Genomic DNA, 18,924 nt, shown 5'->3' on the forward strand with positions numbered 1-18,924 from the left:
CGGAGTTACGGCTAATAAAAGATTTTGCCTGAAATTTAGCAGCTTCGCTAATATGAAGCCAGTGGAAAACTGTACGACGTTAAAGTAAAGCACCATTTCCATTTATTTTGTCGTTATCGATCTGGTAAATCAAACAAAACGTGTCCTACACCTGTATCTGCAGTAGTTTTCCAAAACATCCACATAAGCAAAGAAATAATTTCGTAAAATTTTTAATTTATTAAATACTTGGCCCAATAAACACCATATCGACGTATTCCTCTGTCGTAATCCCTATATCATAAATAATCTACAAACTACAACAGTTACTATGCGCTTTCACTTAAATACTGTGTTGCTATATTCTTTCACTGAACAATACAGGAAACTAACTCGTTTCAAGGTTAGGAAACGACTGAAAGACCTCAATAACGATTTATTGTAACAACCACCACGGAGAGTACTACAAAGAATAATTAGGCGCTCATGGCATAGCTATTGTATGAAACTACACTCCTGGAAATTGAAATAAGAACACCGTGAATTCATTGTCCCAGGAAGGGGAAACTTTATTGACACATTCCTGGGGTCAGATACATCACATGATCACACTGACAGAACCACAGGCACATAGACACAGGCAACAGAGCATGCACAATGTCGGCACTAGTACAGTGTATATCCACCTTTCGCAGCAATGCAGGCTGCTATTCTCCCATGGAGACGATCGTAGAGATGCTGGATGTAGTCCTGTGGAACGGCTTGCCATGCCATTTCCACCTGGTGCCTCAGTTGCACCAGCGTTCGTGCTGGACGTGCAGACCGCGTGAGACGACGCTTCATCCAGTCCCAAACATGCTCAATGGGGGACAGATCCGGAGATCTTGCTGGCCAGGGTAGTTGACTTACACCTTCTAGAGCACGTTGGGTGGCACGGGATACATGCGGACGTGCATTGTCCTGTTGGAACAGCAAGTTCCCTTGCCGGTCTAGGAATGGTAGAACGATGGGTTCGATGACGGTTTGGATGTACCGTGCACTATTCAGTGTCCCCTCGACGATCACCAGTGGTGTACGGCCAGTGTAGGAGATGGCTCCCCACACCATGATGCCGGGTGTTGGCCCTGTGTGCCTCGGTCGTATGCAGTCCTGATTGTGGCGCTCACCTGCACGGCGCCAAACACGCATACGACCATCATTGGCACCGAGGCAGAAGCGACTCTCATCGCTGAAGACGACACGTCTCCATTCGTCCCTCCATTCACGCCTGTCGCGACACCACTGGAGGCGGGCTGCACGATGTTGGGGCGTGAGCGGAAGACGGTCTAACGGTGTGCGGGACCGTAGCCCAGCTTCGTGGAGACGGTTGCGAATGGTCCTCGCCGATACCCCAGGAGCAACAGTGTCCCTAATTTGCTGGGAAGTGGCGGTGCGGTCCCCTACGGCACTGCGTGCATACGTGCGTCGCTGCGGTCCGGTCCCAGGTCGACGGGCACGTGCACCTTCCGCCGACCACTGGCGACAACATCGGTGTACTGTGGAGACCTCACGCCCCACGTGTTGAGCAATTCGGCGGTACGTCCACCCGGCCTCCCGCATACCCACTATACGCCCTCGCTCAAAGTCCGTCAACTGCACATACGGTTCACGTCCACGCTGTCGCGGCATGCTACCAGTGTTAAAGACTGCGATGGAGCTCCGTATGCCACGGCAAACTGGCTGACACTGACGGCGGCGGTCTAGCGGTTCTGGCGCTGCAGTCCGGAACCGCGGGACTGCTACGGTCGCAGGTTCGAATCCTGCCTCGGGCATGGGTGTGTGTGATGTCCTTAGGTTAGTTAGGTTTAAGTAGTTCTAAGTTCTAGGGGACTTACGACCTAAGATGTTGAGTCCCATAGTGCTCAGAGCCATTTGAACCATTTTTTTGACGGCGGCGGTGCACAAATGCTGCGCAGCTAGCGCCATTCGACGGCCAACACCGCGGTTCCTGGTGTGTCCGCTGTGCCGTGCGTGTGATCATTGCTTGTACAGCCCTCTCGCAGTGTCCGGAGCAAGTATGGTGGGTCTGACACACCGGTGTCAATGTGTTCTTTTTTCCATTTCCAGGAGTGTACTTTGCGCGTGGATTCTGCGAGTATCAAGATAGAAAATCAGTAAACGTCATTGAAGCGTGGAACTGTATCAGAATAATTCATCGAATATAAAGAGATATTACATACTCAACGTAAGCCTGAAGGCGGAGAGCGAAGGTGACGTTACTTTCGGCAACGGCAAGTGCAGTGTATCAGTTGAACAAGAGGGTTCTTTTTTTCCCTTTCACCGTGATACGCAGCGCATACCGTCGCCATTCGGCCTGTTGTGCAGTTATTTCGGTGCAATAGACGTACGAGTGTTCATGGGATTTAACACATCAAATGAAAAATGCAGGACTCCTTAATGACTCACTGGAGACTACGCGCCCCTTTATATTTATCATTCTAAAACGATGGCAGGCTACTGTAGACTATCATACAGCCGTGTTAACATTATTACACTCCAGACATTTTTTCCCCCAAACTTTAGATTTATTACACATTTACATCCACATACAGATTATATTTGTACATTCAGTACTTCGTATGCATGGCCTTGCTCTTAATCAACATTTTTAACCTGTTTGGCATAGTTTTCATTAACTTCTCACGTGACATTTTAGTGTCATTGTCATGGTACCACATTTCCTCTAGTTTCTCCATGAGATCTCGTTTGGTGGTTATTGTAAATTTCCTTATCCTCCGTTTCACAGTGGCCCATCAACTTTCAGTTGGGTTCATATTAGGGCTACTCCCTAATTTGGGGGAAAAGTTCCTTTTCATGGATTTCTGTATATTGTTCTTGCCTCATTGTCCCTTCAACAGTGTGTAGTCTGCCAGGACCTTTTGCGAACATCACACTGCAGACCATACCGAAAGTTGGATGCTTCACACATTGCTTCACAAACTCTGATCTGAAGTGTTCTCCAGGTTTGCGACGAACATACTGGCTGCTGTCTTCCATCACAGTGAATACAGATTCATCACTGAACCATACCTCAAGCACGTGTACAAAATTGCAAGTCAGATAACTTGAGAACAGTAGCATAGGAGACCTCAGCAGTCCCAAAATTCAAATGTGCGTTTCTTCAGTATCAATAAAACATCACAATTTCAAGCCAAAATTCCCAACTTCAGATATCAGCCCACTTAATTTACCATATCATTGCACATACCTTAGCCCAGTCCTCACACGTCCACTCCCGAAGTTGTTTAGCCCACTGCAATCTTTCGGTTTTCATTGTAGGTGTGGTTTCTGTTTTCCTTGGTCGGCACAGCTTTAAACCACATTCAGACATGAAACTTCCTGGCAGATTAAAACTGTGTGCCCGACCGAGATTCGAACTCGGGACCTTTGCCTTTCGCGGGCAAGTGCTCTACCAACTGAGCTACCATTCTGGGCACATTCAGACAGCCTTCCTCCTCACAGCCACAGTCGAAACTTCAACACCCAAACCTCTCAGCTGATGCCTCATGTCTGTAGAAGTAAGTTTACGGTTCACTGTTGCCATTTTCGTAAATCTTCTCGTTGTTCTCGGACTGATTTTTCTTTTACGTCCACATTTTCCTTTTCTGTTTGGCTCGTCTTCATCTCCTTTCTGCACTGAAAGTTTGATTCTGCTGACAGTTTCCTGTGATATTCGCATTCTGTCAGCAATTTCTTGCTGTGTATAACGATTTTCAGCAAGAACTGCTACCACAGCCGAAACTTTCCCAGCTGAAACATGTTTTGTCTTCCCCGTAACCACACGTTTTTTTTTGGAAACTCCACGATTTATTCCTATAGCTAAAAAATGCAAGTTCACAAGCTATATAATGTCTTGTTAACGTAGCGAGAACTTTATAGAATAAATATATAAACATTATGACACAATGGTAGACCGCGAAACCCTCTTTAAAACCATGGTGGAATTCGAAATCGACCGAAAAACCCGGAAAAATCATAGAACAGACACTTACAAGAACAACTTCCGAAGTAAAATTCATGGGTCAGATATCGGAACTCCATCGTTCCCCTATAGGGGAATTATCGATTAAGTAATATATACAGGGTAATTCACGAAGATATGCCAATATTTTAATATGTCATTCTACAAGTAACACTAAAGAAAAACGTTCATATAAACATAGATCCTTAAGTGTTTAGTTACGGAGTTACAAGTAATAAAATATTTTGCCTGAAATTTAGCAACTTCGCTAACATGTAGCGATCGAAAAAGTGTACGAGGTTGAAGTAAAGCACGATTTCCATTCATTTTGTTGTTGGTCTGGTGAGTCTAATAAAACATGCCCCAAACATGCATCTGCAGTAGTTCTCCAGAACGTCCAGAGAAGCAAAGATTATTATACAAGTAGACTCGTCTTTGTGCCGATTAGCCTGAGCTTTGTTTGAAGTATTGTAATCTGAATATTGAGATTTATGGCAAAAGATAACTTATACGAAATTGTACGATTAAACGGAGGAAATATATATATATATATATATATATATATATATATATATATATATATGCTTAAGTCCTTGTCTTATTTCGAAGTATTCAGAGTTCCCCAATGGTGTTGTAATTCTACAATTGTGGCAAGCAGCAATATATATATATATATATATATATATATATTGCTGCTTGCCACAATTGTAGAATTACAACACCATTGGGGAACTCTGAATACTTCGAAATAAGACAAGGACTTAAGCAAGGAAGTATTCTATCTCCTGCGCTTTTTAATGTTGTGATGGAGGGAATGAATAGGTCAGTTAAAGATATAGTAAAAGAAAAAGACAAAAAGATGATTTTTGCAGATGATATGGTAATATGGGGTGATAAAGAGGTAGATGTACAGTTACAGCTTGATGCGTGGAAGGAAATAATGAAAAGGTATGGATTAAAAATAAATAAAGATAAGAGTGAAGTAATGGTATTTGGAAGGGAGAAAGGAATCAACGGAAGTATTACCTTGAATGGAGAACCCCTCAAAGTGGTAGAAAGTTTCACTTATTTAGGGAGTGAAATATCTAGGGATGGAAGAATAAGTAACGAAATTAATAGGAGGTTACAAAAGGGAGGCAATTTCTACCAAACAATAAAACATCTGATTTGGAACAATGAAGTTTCAGAAAGAGCAAAACTCCTTATGTATAAGAATTATTACATCCCTATTGTCACCTATGGTGGAGAAACATGGACAATGACAGAAAGCGACTGGAGCAGACTGCAAGAAGGGGAAATGAAATTTCTCAGAGCAGTTAAGGGAAAAACAAGAATGGACAGAGTAAGGAATGTAGAGATTAGAAAGGACCTCAAACAAAAAAAAGTATGAGAGAAGAAATTGAAAGAAAGAGATTAAGATGGTACGGGCATGTTAAGAGGATGCATGGGCAGAGACTCCCCAAAATTATGGAAGAACTAAAGATGGACGGGAAAAGACCTAGAGGGCGCCTAAGAACACGGTGGAAAATGGGAGTGAGAATATCTGTAGAAAGGAGAGGTGTGACCTGGCAGCAAGTGGAGGAAGAAAAGTGGTGGGGGGACCCCAGCGGGATCCGGATATAGATAGATAGGTTGCTGCTTCATACAAAAGGTGTGTAACAATTTACATTATTTGACATTTGAGAATTAATGATATTCATCGATATATTGCGTAGATGTTAATCAGAAGGGAACTTCCGAAAGACTGGGTACGAACCTGCATTTAATAATCCGAGAGATCCATTACTTCTTGGGAAGGTTAAACTTCATCAGAGCCAAATAGCCGCTCGATCTGAGGTTTCCCGACTGATTGTACAACGCACCCAAAAATACGAGGTATTTTATTTCTACAGATTAGCAGACTGACGCAAACCACGTGCCTGCGGAGAAGAAGAATCATCGCCTGATTTCATTCTAACAAGGAAAATTCTGAGTGACTGAGTTATGACTGTGTTTCCTATTATGAATGATTGATTGCTCGAACGAATTGACAACTACATAACTATATAATTACAAGTAGTGTCTGGTCGCATCTCTGTGAGTTTCCTCGGCAGAGTTAGTTGTGTATTATCAGCGATGTGCAGCAGTCTACTATGGAGAGTTGGCCGGTACGCATCTCGTCTGTGGGTTCTCTGACCACAGTGGAACAACGCCACGAAGACGCTATGCCGACATCAAGCCACGTCATATTGGTTTTTGTGTCTGTCTGAAGGTTACTGCGCTACTTTGCGATTCATATTGTAAGGGGAGTCAAACGAAAACCTTAAAATTGTGATTACGTGGGGGCGGCGGGTGGAATTACTGTTGATTAATATAAAATGTTTTGTAATGTAGAAAAGAAAAGATGCATTTCCCTCCCGTCTAACCATATGTGGGGCGGCAGGTGGGATTAATTGCTATATAAATGTTCCTGTTATTTATGCTGTTGTTTTGCCGTTCTCAACACTGGCTCTCTAACTACAATATTGGCAACCAGAAAGTGATTAGCAAAACGTGAATCCTGTAATTAGAATTCCTAGTGCCCACTTCATCTGAGAAATACACTTATAGCTACAGCTTATAGCTCTGAGGAATTAGGAGATTGTCTGGGATTCATAATCAAAAAAGATCGTGAAAAAACGTTCTCTGTATTCTGAAAGTGACAGATGAAAAAAAAAAAAAAAAAAGAATCCACACAACCTAACAGAGCAGTTCAGAGTCTAATGCGCTGATGCAACTAAAACTGTCCAAATTAAATGTTTAAATGAATGCTCGCCATAATTTGATGATAATGTTCATCAAACACCACGCTAAATGATGGTAGAATGTATGTCCCGCGGCGGTACGTGGAAATGCGACGTACGCAAACTGAAGATAGATAATTAAAGTCATCCCAGAATTAACACTTCACTCGAAAATGTTTTCACGGTTACGCGTATCCCGAGTAACTTATTACGGCATCCGAGGCTGTTTATAGCAACGATACCGACGCGACGCGACTCCCGACACAGTTGGTGTGCTATTCAGCGTCTGGGGAGAACTGGGGCCTTCCTTCCTCGTGCAGCGCTCTTATATATATAGCCGCGGTGCGGACGGCTAAGGGAACGCCTGATCAAATCGGCTCTCCCGACTAGCCGCTGGGCTAGTAACGCACCACTTCAAGTTACATAATAATTTATAGCTTCTTTTGCTGATGGCCGATGAAGCTCTCAATTTAAATGTGCATTCAGCACACAGGTAAGTAATCATAATAAAAGTCTGACGTGGCTAAGTAAAATATTTTGGGCGAGACAATTAATTTAATTACACTACACGCAGCAGACGAGCTCTGAACTTGCCCTTTGGAGATACGCTATCACTATAGTTATATAGTTATTCAATTGAAACTTCTCACATCTTTATGATTATAGCGGATCTCCATTCTACTTACATATAAACATCCTAGCCTTATTTATTAGCCTACTTAATCTATCTTGCTTCCTTAATTTTTAATACAAAAACCAGAAAATTATGAATTTCCACTAAAATTTTAACTCGTGAGATCCAAAGTACTGTTCCTATTAAATTATTATGAAAAAGGAATCTAAATATAAAATTTTAAGTCTCTAGCTCTTTTCTGTTGCGCCAATGATTTTTACAGAAAAACGTCCAAATTTTGAAAATGGTTTAGGTTATCGAACTGATATTCAACACATATTGATTTAGTATTACTCCTGACATTCTAGAACCGTTTCAGGTTATTTACTTGATTTTTAAAGTACTGCGCAACATTTATGACGTCAGAGGTAGTTACAGCAGACTGGATGGCACACAAGAAGTACCGATAGAGGTACTGAAGGTACCCTCCGCCACACACCGTCAGGTGGTTTGCGGAGTATGGATGTAGGTGTAGATGTAGACAATGGAAAGACTGATGTGAATTTTATACGGCGTGAGTAGGCTGCTTCCCTACAATTAGAAACCTAAACTTCGCGCCACTGCTGGCAGTTCTGTTACCAGTGGTTCAAGGAGTGCCCTGCAGGCGGCAGAAACGGGAATTTTGGTTGTTCTTAAAGAATCTTTCTTTATTCATCAACATTAATTTTGTCCCTGTCCGCCCCCGGTAAGTGAGTGGTCAGCGTGACGGACTGTCAATCCTAAGGGCCCGGGTTCGATTCCCCGCTGGGTCGGAGATTTTCTCCGCTCAGGGACTGTGTGTTGTGCTGTCCAAATCATCATCATTTCATCCCCACCGACGTGCAAGTCGCCGAAGTGGCGTCAAATCGAAAGACTTGCACCTGGCGAACAGTCTAGGACGTCCTAGTCACACGACATTATTATTATTATTATTATTATTATTATTATTATTATTATTATTTCTTTCCTTTCTCAGACGTTACGTCTGGTTAAAAATGGAAAGTGACGCAGACCTTGATCAAGCGTGACTTCCTTTTAACTGTACGATATATGTTACATTGCATTTAGGAACTTTCGGGTAATTTAACACGTATCAATAATTACGGATTTCTGTAGTTGTATATATATGTTTGGATGTAGCTGTATTGCGTTGATGTACTGGTGGATATTGTGTGGTGGTATGACTCCTGTAGTTGATAGTATAATTATTAATGTCAAGTTTATCCTGATGCCCCATGTCCTTGACTTCCTCAGCCAGTTGGATGCATTTTTCAATTTTTTCTTCTGTTTTCTTCTGTATATTTGTCGTATTGGGTATGGATATTTCGATTAGTTGTGTTAATTTCTTCTTTTTATTGGTGAGTATGATGTCAGGTTTGTTATGTGGTGGTGTTTTATCTGTTACAATGGTTCTGTTCCAGTATAATTTGTATTCATCATTCTCCAGTACATTTTGTGGTGTGTACTTGTATGTGGGAACGTGTTGTTTTATAAGTTTATGTTGATGTACTGTTTTTGCTACATTGTCATGTCTTCTGGTGTATTCTGTATTTGCTAGTATTGTACATCCGCTTTCGATGGGATCTACTGTTTCTATTTGCTGTTTGCAAAGTCTGCATTTATCTGTTGTGGTATTGGAATCTTTCATAGTATGCTTGCTGTAATATCTGGTGTTTATTGTTTGATCCTGTATTGCAATCATGAATCCTTCCGTCTCACTGTATATATTGCCTTTTCTTAGCCATGTGTTGGATGAGTCTTGATCGATGTGTGGCTGTGTTAGATGATACGGGTGCTTGCCGTGTAGTGTTTTCTTTTTCCAATTTACTTTGTTCGTGTCTGTTGATGTTATGTGATCTAGAGGGCTGTAGAAGTGGTTATGAAATTGCAGTGGTGTAGCCGATGTATTTATATGAGTGATTGCTTTGTGTATTTTGCTAGTTTCTGCTCGTTCTAGAAAGAATTTTCTTAAATTGTCTACCTGTCCATAATGTAGGTTTTTTATGTCGATAAATCCCCTTCCTCCTTCCTTTCTGCTTAATGTGAATCTTTCTGTTGCTGAATGCATGTGATGTATTCTATATTTGTGGCATTGTGACCGTGTAAGTGTATTGAGTGCTTCTAGGTCTGTGTTACTTCATTTCACTACTCCAAATGAGTTATTATTATTATTATTAATTTTGTCCCTTACAAAGTATTCCCCCCCTGAGATATAGTACACTTCCGTCGACGCTTTTGTTCTGTCTTGGAAGCACTCTGGAACTGACTTTCCACTATGGCGTTCAGCGCCATCGATTCTGTTTTTACCTCATCAATGGTGGCAAGAGGGCGTCCTTTGACGGATCTCTTGAACCTCGGAAACACAAAGAAATCGCAGGGAGCCACGTCCGGCGAACCGGTGGTCGAGGCAGCATAATGTTTTTGTTTTCTTGCAAAAAAAAAAAAAAAAATATCGCGAACAAGCCTAGATGTGTGGGCAGGAGCATTACCGTGATGCAATTTCCGCGAGTGGTCTTGCACACAATTCGCACTGCTTCACGCAAACAAAAAAAATGGTTCAAATGGCTCCGAGCACTATGGGAGTTAACATCTGAGGTTATCAGTCCCCTAGAACTACTTAAACCTTACTAACCTAAGGACATCATTACACACTTCCATGCCCGAAGCAGGATTCGAACCTGCGACCGCAGCGGTCGCGCTGTTCCAGACTGAAGCGCCTAGGACCGCTCGGCCACTCAGGCCGGCCTTCACGCAAACAGCGCATAACCTCCAGGTGGTGCTCTTTATTCACCATGAGCTGAGAACTCGTGATGCACAACCCCATTGTAATCGAAGAAAACGGTGAGAAGAACCTTCACGTGTGATGCATCTCGTCGAGTCTGTTTTCGGTCTCGGCTCTTCACGCAGATTCCGTTGGGACGATTGGACCCCCGGTTCCGACGTCATTCCCGTATGGCCATGTTTCGTCAGCTGTTGCAACCTGTTTCGGCGTTGAGTTTCAAATTCGGGAACAAGAGAGTGAGCAGAGAGGGCTCTGAGAAGCTGTGGGCCAATCGCACGCTGACCGACCACTTTCCAGGACGACAATGCCACAGCAGCGGCCCCTATGCAAAGATAACATTAGCGCCGCTCCCGATTGGCCGCGGCCCAGTTCTGCAATACCTTCAAGGCCAGTCATTTCGCTTGTTCTATGTAGCATTGTCCATACTGAAGAAACTTGCTTCTTTTGTCTGTCGCCCTTTGTTTGCAACAGACCTAGGCCTATATACCGGGTGATCAAAAAGTCAGTATAAATTTGAAAACTTAATAAACCACGGAATAATAGAGAGGTAAAAATTGACACACATCCTTGGAATGACATGGGGTTTCATTAGAACCACCCCGTATTGCTAGACGCGTGAAAGATCTCTTGCGCGCGTCGTTTGGTGATGATCGTGTGCTCAGCCGCCACTTTCGTCATGCTTGGCCTCCCAGGTCCCCAGACCTCAGTCCGTGCGATTATTGCCTTTGGGGTTACCTGAAGTCGCAAGTGTATCGTGATGGACCGACATCTCTAGGGATGCTGGAAGACAACATCCGACGCCAATGCCTCACCGTAACTACGGACACGCTTTACAGTGCTGTTGACGACATTATTCCTCGACTACAGCTATTGTTGAGGAATGGTGGTGGACATATTGAGCATTTCCTGTAAAGATCATCATCTTAGCTTTGTCTGACTTTGTTATATGCTAATTATTGCTATTCCGATCAGATGAAGCACCATCTGTCCGATATTTTTTTTGGACTTTCGTATTTTTTTGGTTCTAATAAAATCCCCATGTCATTCCAATCATGTGTGTCAATTTCTAGCTCTCTATCTACATTATTCAGTAATTTATTCAGTTTTCAAATTTATACTGACTTTTTTATCACCCTGTACTTCTCAATCTAAGCATGGTCATGTACAAAACTCACTGATACGATTTGCTTCAATCCGAGAAAGCAGGTTTCCTGCACAGTCCACATTCGACGGCAAGGTAGGATTCAACACAACCTCCTTTAGAAGTTCGAGACTTCATTCAGCACTTCTTCAGCTATGTCTACGAGAAGTCGTTTTTCGTCGAATTTAAAAAATAATTCGGAACGCATTTCGTGCCCAAAACGTCCCACGAAACTGCTCGACACGAGCCAAAGGATACACAGACATCAACATCTGTCATAGTGATTTGGCGATTTTTCAGAACGGTTTCCTACTCTTGTTCCTCACCATTGTCAGTTAGTGATGTCATACGGTGTCGAGGGCGGTTGTCTTCAGCGTCTTCTCGACCCTCTTTGAAACTTTTATACCACTCTTCAATTCTTGCCTTACTCCTTGCAGATACGCCAAAAGCCAAAAGCCACGATCAACATTTCAAATGCGGTGCTGCACTTTATTCAAACAAAAAGAAGTGTGGTAGGGACTATGGGATCAAACTGCTAAGATGATCGGTCCATGGGCTTACGCGCTACTTAAATCTAAATGGAAATGATCGTATGGCATTGTTGGCCGGGAGGCCCCATGCGGGGGAGTTCGTTAGCCGTATTGCAAGTCCTTTTTTTTAGGTGACACCACATCGGCGACTTGCGAGTCAATGATGATGAAAATAATGATGAAAATAATGATGAAGGACACACAGTACCCAGTCCCCTGCCGGGAATCGAACCCGGGACCCCTGCGTGCTAGGCAGTAACGCTACTGTTGATATACTTTCCGGGATGTGAGGTCGTGGTCCAAGGAGCAGAAAAGTTCTTGGACCACGACCTCACATCCCGGAAAGTATATCAACAGCCATGTCAACGGGTCGTGAAAGCCTTCATTCTACAGTAACGCTACTGCCACGCTACGGAGGCGGACTAACTTACACTAAGGACAACATACACACGCACACATACACACCCATGCCACGGGATGACTTGAACCTCCACCGGGGGGGGGGGGGGGGAGAGGGGTGAGGTGCGCGAACCATGACAACACGCCCAAGACCGCACGGCTACCCCGCGCGGCTTCAAACAAAATTCGGTGCAAATTCTTTGATCCACCCTTTTCGAAAGCAATAATTCGCCGAGACTCGAAAAAACGTGTAACCTTTTCGACTGCCAACAATAAAGTATACGGGGTGAGTCGCCAACTATTGCCACCTAGAATAACTCCGAAACTATGGTAATAGCTGAAACGTTTGTGGGACAGAAGTTGCATGGGACAACGGGGCCAAATATGATGCTGCTTTTTTGTTGCTAGGTGGGGTGGCTTTGCAGATATGAAGGTCAACCTTCTTTATTAAAGTGGGATGCTATAGCTCGGTACTTATTTTTTGACAGCGGCTATCGAGACGAATCCAACGATGTGTAAGAGTAGGGTCTTTGAAGGTCAAGGAAGGTCAAAAAGGTGGCATGGACGTCCATTTACCGAAGCTGTTCCAAGTGATGACCATTGGTATCGATGCAGTGCTTATCATGGATTGAGTGGTATCCCTTATCACTTTGGCAATTATCGAAGCACACGCTTTGATAATTCTCTCTCGAATATATTCAGGTGTAGTTGGAACGTCTTTATAAACAACCCCTAACGAGGTGGAACAGGGCGAAACGCTTTATGACAACATTTCATTGCGAAAGCAATTGTAAAGCTAAATCTTTCATTATTGCTGTTTGGCTTCTCGGTTAGAGAGAAAAGTTTGAAAGGTAGGAGACGATGTACTGGCAGAAGTAAAGCTGTGAGGACGGGGCGTGAGTCGTGCTTGGGTAGCTCAGTTGGTAGAGCAGTTGCCCGTGAAAGGCAAAGGTCCCGAGTTCGAGTCTCGGTCCGGCACACAGTTTTAAGTTTCATATCAGCGCACTCTCCGCTGCAGAGTGAAAATCTCATTCTGAAAAACATTTGTGTTTCATCGAAGTCCAACCCCTAATTGGGGGGGGGGGGGGGATAGAATCAGACTAATTCACTCACTCACTCACCACAGCCCAGCCCGTACAGCTAAGGACAGAATCTTCGAGACTGAAAAGCGTGTGGATCTTATACTGTAGACATCGTTTAAGAACCGATTGTCGGAAGTTACACTCCTAAGAGGGTGAAATAGGGGATGAAAGGCTTTTTGAAAGTATTTCGCTTTTATGAGGGAATTTTGAAGCTGGAACAAAGAAAACTGGTTTTCCTTTTCTCAGTCAGAAAATAGAAACTTACGTGTTTCAACATTTTTGGAAATTCAACCACTAAGGGCGTAAAATAGTATGCTAATTTTTTTTAATGAATGATCATTAAAGAATTACTGAAGGATTTGTAAGGCTACCTCTGAGACAATTGGTATTTGACTTCTCAGTTAGAAATTTAAAAAAATGAAAATACGTGTTTCAGTGTTTCTTGAAATTCAACCCCTAAGGGAGTGCAATGGGGCATGAAACTTTTAAAGAAAATATTTCATCAAAATTGAAAGCTAAATTTGTGAAAATTGCTACTTCCCTTTGTTAGGGGACGAATACTACTATAGAAATAACGCAATAGGCATGAGTAATAAAAAAAGAAAAAATGCTTTGGACTCCAGCTACGAGAATCGCTTTTTGGTCAGAAGCACACTCAGGAAAGACCATGCTCGTACAGCCTTAATTAGCGTGAAAAGCCTAGAAGGTGCTGCAATTTGTAAACAACATAAAAATTCGATTAAATAAAAACAAAAATCTCTATGCGAGCAAAGCAGTGGGTGCTAAGCTAGTTACGTACTCAGACAATATACGAACGGATAGTTTCACGGCGACACGTGCTGACGAAATTATCTCGAACTCCAAGCGGCGGCAAGTGAATTTCGAAACACTGTTTGGCTGTTATCGACACGGGTCAGTTCAAGATATCGATACTATCGATTCCGAGACGTTCGAGGAAGTTTTATTTTCAAGTTCCAAGTCGAACAACGAATGGCGAAAGAAATATATTTTTCGTTTTATAGAAGTACAAATTAACGATTTCGGCTTTTTTTTTGCCTTTATTTGTACTGTGAAACCTCACCAAATTTCGTGATTCCAGGCCAACAGAAAGCACACTGCAGGTGTAAGACGTCATGGTCTCCTGACCTTCATTGATTACATATTCCGCCCTCACACTAATATTCCACACATCAAGACGCTTCATTCGAACCCAAACTCGATAAGATAAAGTCAGTATTGTATCAATTTGTGTAAACGATATGCATATAACTAGTAAATCGCAAACGCGCTCCGAGACTGAAGTACTCGAGGCTGGCGTACACACACACACACACACACACACACACACACACACACACACACACACACACAGACATATTCTAGACACGACGGTCGCAGGGGGGTTTTAGTTCGGGAGAAGCAAACAACACGCTGTGGGCCGGTCCCTTCAGAGGTCGACTCAGCCTGTCTATGTCAGCCGGTGACCGCCCGTAGAGCAGACAGCGTTTGCCCGACTGAAAGGGAGAACGACCCTGCGTTCGGCTTAAAAGCAAATTCCGCTACATTGTGTGGGAGTGGCCAGCCTATGCATTCTTTACAAACATAGCACGCAGTTTCAGAGATTTTCACAGGGAGACAGCAAAGGCCATACGCCGATGCTACAGATTTCCTGATTGGTCGCCTTAAACGAAACGTCATCCTCCCGTTTCAGAAGAGCAATGCTGACTGGCAGACGATATTCCTGACGCTTCGAGCTGAAGGAGTAATGGAAGAGACCGAAAGATACGCCCCTTTACATCTGGTGTGGAGAGAGGCCATTCTGTCGTCGCTCTTGCAGCGGGAACACATAACGAGAGCGTGTGTGCTCGTACGTGTACTCAAAGAGCGAGGAACAAGTCTCTCCTCAGTACTTCACTGGGAAAGCACATCTGTCGAGAGCGACTCTCTATATCGAGTCCTTGTGATTAAGCGTCGTTCACTGAGTTGCCCGACACACTTATTGTGCGGTGTCAAGAGACAGAGTTACAGTTAAAACGCCTGCGAGCAAATTTTTGAGTGGCATCGCGGTGGACTGGTTATCCGACCGGTGTACCACGCCAGTAGTTAGACTAGGGGCCAATAGGAGTCCTCGACTTCATCGAGACGTAGGGACAGTTTGATTGGCGAAGGTCAATCCAGATAGAACGAGAGTTAACTTATTTGTCAGCAGCGAGCGGCGCAGACAGCAGTCATCGCAGCTTACGGTATTGTGCGCTACAGCTCTTGCGAGCCCCATATTTCCTGCACGACAGTACACTTCACTGCATTTCACACATGACAGCCTCGACCGTACCTGGCAACATTCTAAAGGATAATTATTCAAGTTGAGTAGGCGCGCCTCTCAGCCATTCTGCCAACTCAATAACAATCTTAAGCTTTGTATAGAAATGTCATTAGCGAATCCTAACCTTGAGAGGTAACTTCACATTTCGAAAAGAACCAGGATATAACTTGTTCAGTTCGTAACTAAAAGTGCCATTGTGATTTCTCAGAATTTTTGCAAAATAAATAATAATTTTCGTTAGTTTCATGTTTTTCGTACACTAACTAGCACCACTCCATTACCCAAGTATCCCACTAGTTACGTGAGAAATTTTGTGAATGTTTGTGTCATTTCCTTACAGCGGACGACTCCAGAAGATATTTGTTGCTGAAAGTTTTTCGGACATTTCTCTTTAGAACGTTAGGAGCGTCTGTCTGACTTCTGTAGCAGTGTGGGGGTGCAAATTGCATCTTGCAGGAGCCACAGGGTAAAGGATACGTCTCAGATTAATCCGTTGCACAGAATGATAGAATAGCACCCACACACACACACAGGTTTTGATGCGAGAGTTTCCCGATATCACAATATGTGACATAAATGGCCGTATCTTTCGACTGAATTCACTTACAAGTTCGAAATTTTACACAACCACCGAGGGCCCATAGATCTCGATATGTGACAAATTTGAATTTAATACGCCAAACTGCTCCGGAGAAAAAAGGGTATTAACAGATACACGGACAAATAGGCGGATGAAAGAAAAACGACAAGAAATATGTTTAGAGTTATATAATTACAAATTTAGAATTTTCGGATATTTTCCCTTACTTGTACGCTGAAGCCTTGCTTCTTGACAAATACCATCATCCTAGGTCAACGGGACGTACCCTGTATGTTTTGTCGAGTGAGTTTCCGAGTATCAAAATATGTGAAATAAATGGCCCTAACGTCTGAATGAACTAAATTACAAGCTTAAAATTTTTACACCATGAAGTGAGCATAGACCTTAATATGTGACAAATTTCAGTTTGATATGTCTATCCGAAGAACGAATAAGGAAAGGCAAACCTACGTTTCTAGCATTTGCAGACTTAGAGAAAGCTTTTGACAATGTCGACTGGAATATACTCTTTCAAATTCTGAAGGTGGCACGGGAAAAATACAGGGAGCGAAAGGCTATTTACAATTAGTACAGAAACCAGATGGCAGTTATAAAAGTCGAGGGGCATGAAGGGGAAGCAGCGGTTGGGAAGGGAGTGAGAAAGGGTTGTAGCCTCTCCCCGATGTTATTCAACCTGTATATTGAGCAAGCAATAAAGGAAACATAAGAAAAGTTTGGAGTAGGTATTAAAATCCATGGAGAAGAAATAAAAACTTTGAGGTTCACCGATGACATTGTAATTCTGTCAGAGACAGCAAAGGACTTGGAAGAGCAGTTGAACGGAATGGACAGTGTCTTGAAAGGAGGATATAAGATGAACATCAACAAAAGCAAAACGAGGATAACGGAATGTAGTCGAATTAAGTCGGGTGATGCTGAGGGTATTAGATTAGGAAATGAGACACTTACAGTAGTATAGGAGTTTTGCTATTTGGGGAGCAAAATAACTGATGATGGTCGAAGTAGAGAGGATATAAAATGTAGACTGGCAATGGCAAGGAAAGCGTTTCTGAAGAAGAGAAATTTGTTAACATCGAGTATAGATTTAAGTGTCAGGAAGTCGTTTCTGAAAGTATTTGTATGGATTGTAGCCATGTATGGAAGTGAAACATGGACGATAACTAGTTTGGACAAGAAAAGAATAGAAGCTTGCGAAATGTACTGCTACAGAAGAATGCTGATGATCGCGGTAGATCACTTAAGTAATGAGGAGGTATTGAATAGGATTGGGGAGAAGAGGAGTTTGTGGCACAACTTGACTAGAAGAAGGGATCGGTTGGTAGGACATGTCCTGAGACATCGACGAATCACCAATTTAGTACTGGAGGGCAGCGTGGAGGGTAAAAATCGTAGGGGGAGACCAAGAGATGAATACACTAAGCAGATTCAGGAGGATGTAGGCTGCAGTAGGTACTGGGAGATGAAGAAGCTTGTACAGGATAGAGTAGCATGGAGAGCTGCATCAAACCAGTCTCAGGACTGAAGACCACAACAACAATAACAACATATCTACCCGTTCCTGGGAAAAAGGATTCTTGGAAGTCGGACAAACAGAGATATAAACAAACATACGAACAACAGACGGCAAAGCGATCATCGAAAGGTTCCGTTTTTACCGACTTTAAAAATGACGCTATTGTGTTCGACTTTAGTTCAGTAAAAAAATTTTAAAAAGTATTAAAGGTTTCCATTTGGCTGCCCCTCGTGCGTGTGGGTGACGGCATAGTTTGAGTGTACCGCCGTAAAGTAAGTTAAAGTAATTTGGCAGAAAAACATGACTGGGGTAAAAAAAACACGAAGAAATAATAATCGTGAAGGTTTCCACCACCCTGTAACGAGCCATTGGACATAATGGGTCCATGACAACGAAATACGCAAGACAGACGGATTTTTTTTTTTTTGTCGATGCAATTCATTCTCATCCTTTACTCTTACCTACCCACAGCACAGTGACTGGCAGAGGGTAATTCGTACCTACACTACCTACCCTTTTCCTCATACTGACCCTGTCATTGTCGTTTTCTCAGAGGGTGGAGTGAATTACTGGCTTTTTCTTACAATCTAAAACTAGACTCTCACGGGAAAAATCGGTAATTCCTCACTGCAATCGTGCCTCATCGAAGCGGATCATAGATTATTTTCGAAACGATCACTATATTTTCGTCTTTTTCGTACGCAAGACCATGCAAACCTGTATCTAAATCTGAGCGGCAACAATTCAATAGCCGGCTGCGGTAGTCTAGTGGTTCTAGGCGCTCAGTCCGGAACCGCGCGACTGCTACGGTCGCAGGTTCGAATCCTGCCTCGGGCATGGATGTATGTGATGTCCTTAGGTTAGTTAGGTTTAAGTAGTTCTTTGTTCTAAGTTCTAGCCCGCATCTCGTGGTCGTGCGGTAGCGTTCTCGCTTCCCACGCCCGGGTTCCCGGGTTCGATTCCCGGCGGGGTCAGGGATTTTCTCTGCCTCGTGATGGCTGGGTGTTGTGTGCTGTCCTTAGGTTAGTTAGGTTTAAGTAGTTCTAAGTTCTAGGGGACTGATGACCATAGATGTTAAGTCCCATAGTGCTCAGAGCCATTTGAACCATTTTTTTTTTCTAAGTTCTAGAGAACTGATGACCACAGATGTTAAGTCGCAT

General features: G+C 43.1%; 1 protein-coding gene and 1 non-coding gene across 2 annotated transcripts in view; one reads left to right on the forward strand and one right to left on the reverse strand.

The window, feature by feature from the left end:
- Nucleotides 1–18,924, reverse strand: part of LOC126108826 (uncharacterized) — a 172,860-nt gene that overhangs the window by 34,824 nt on the left and 119,112 nt on the right. The gene's annotated exons all lie outside the window — the stretch shown is intronic.
- Trnas-uga (transfer RNA serine (anticodon UGA)) lies at nt 13,150–13,224 on the forward strand. The gene has a single exon. It is a non-coding gene; the product is annotated as a tRNA-Ser (tRNA).

The sequence above is a fragment of the Schistocerca cancellata genome, chromosome 11 (genome assembly GCF_023864275.1).
Source record: "Schistocerca cancellata isolate TAMUIC-IGC-003103 chromosome 11, iqSchCanc2.1, whole genome shotgun sequence".
NCBI classification, from domain to species: Eukaryota; Metazoa; Arthropoda; class Insecta; order Orthoptera; family Acrididae; genus Schistocerca; species Schistocerca cancellata.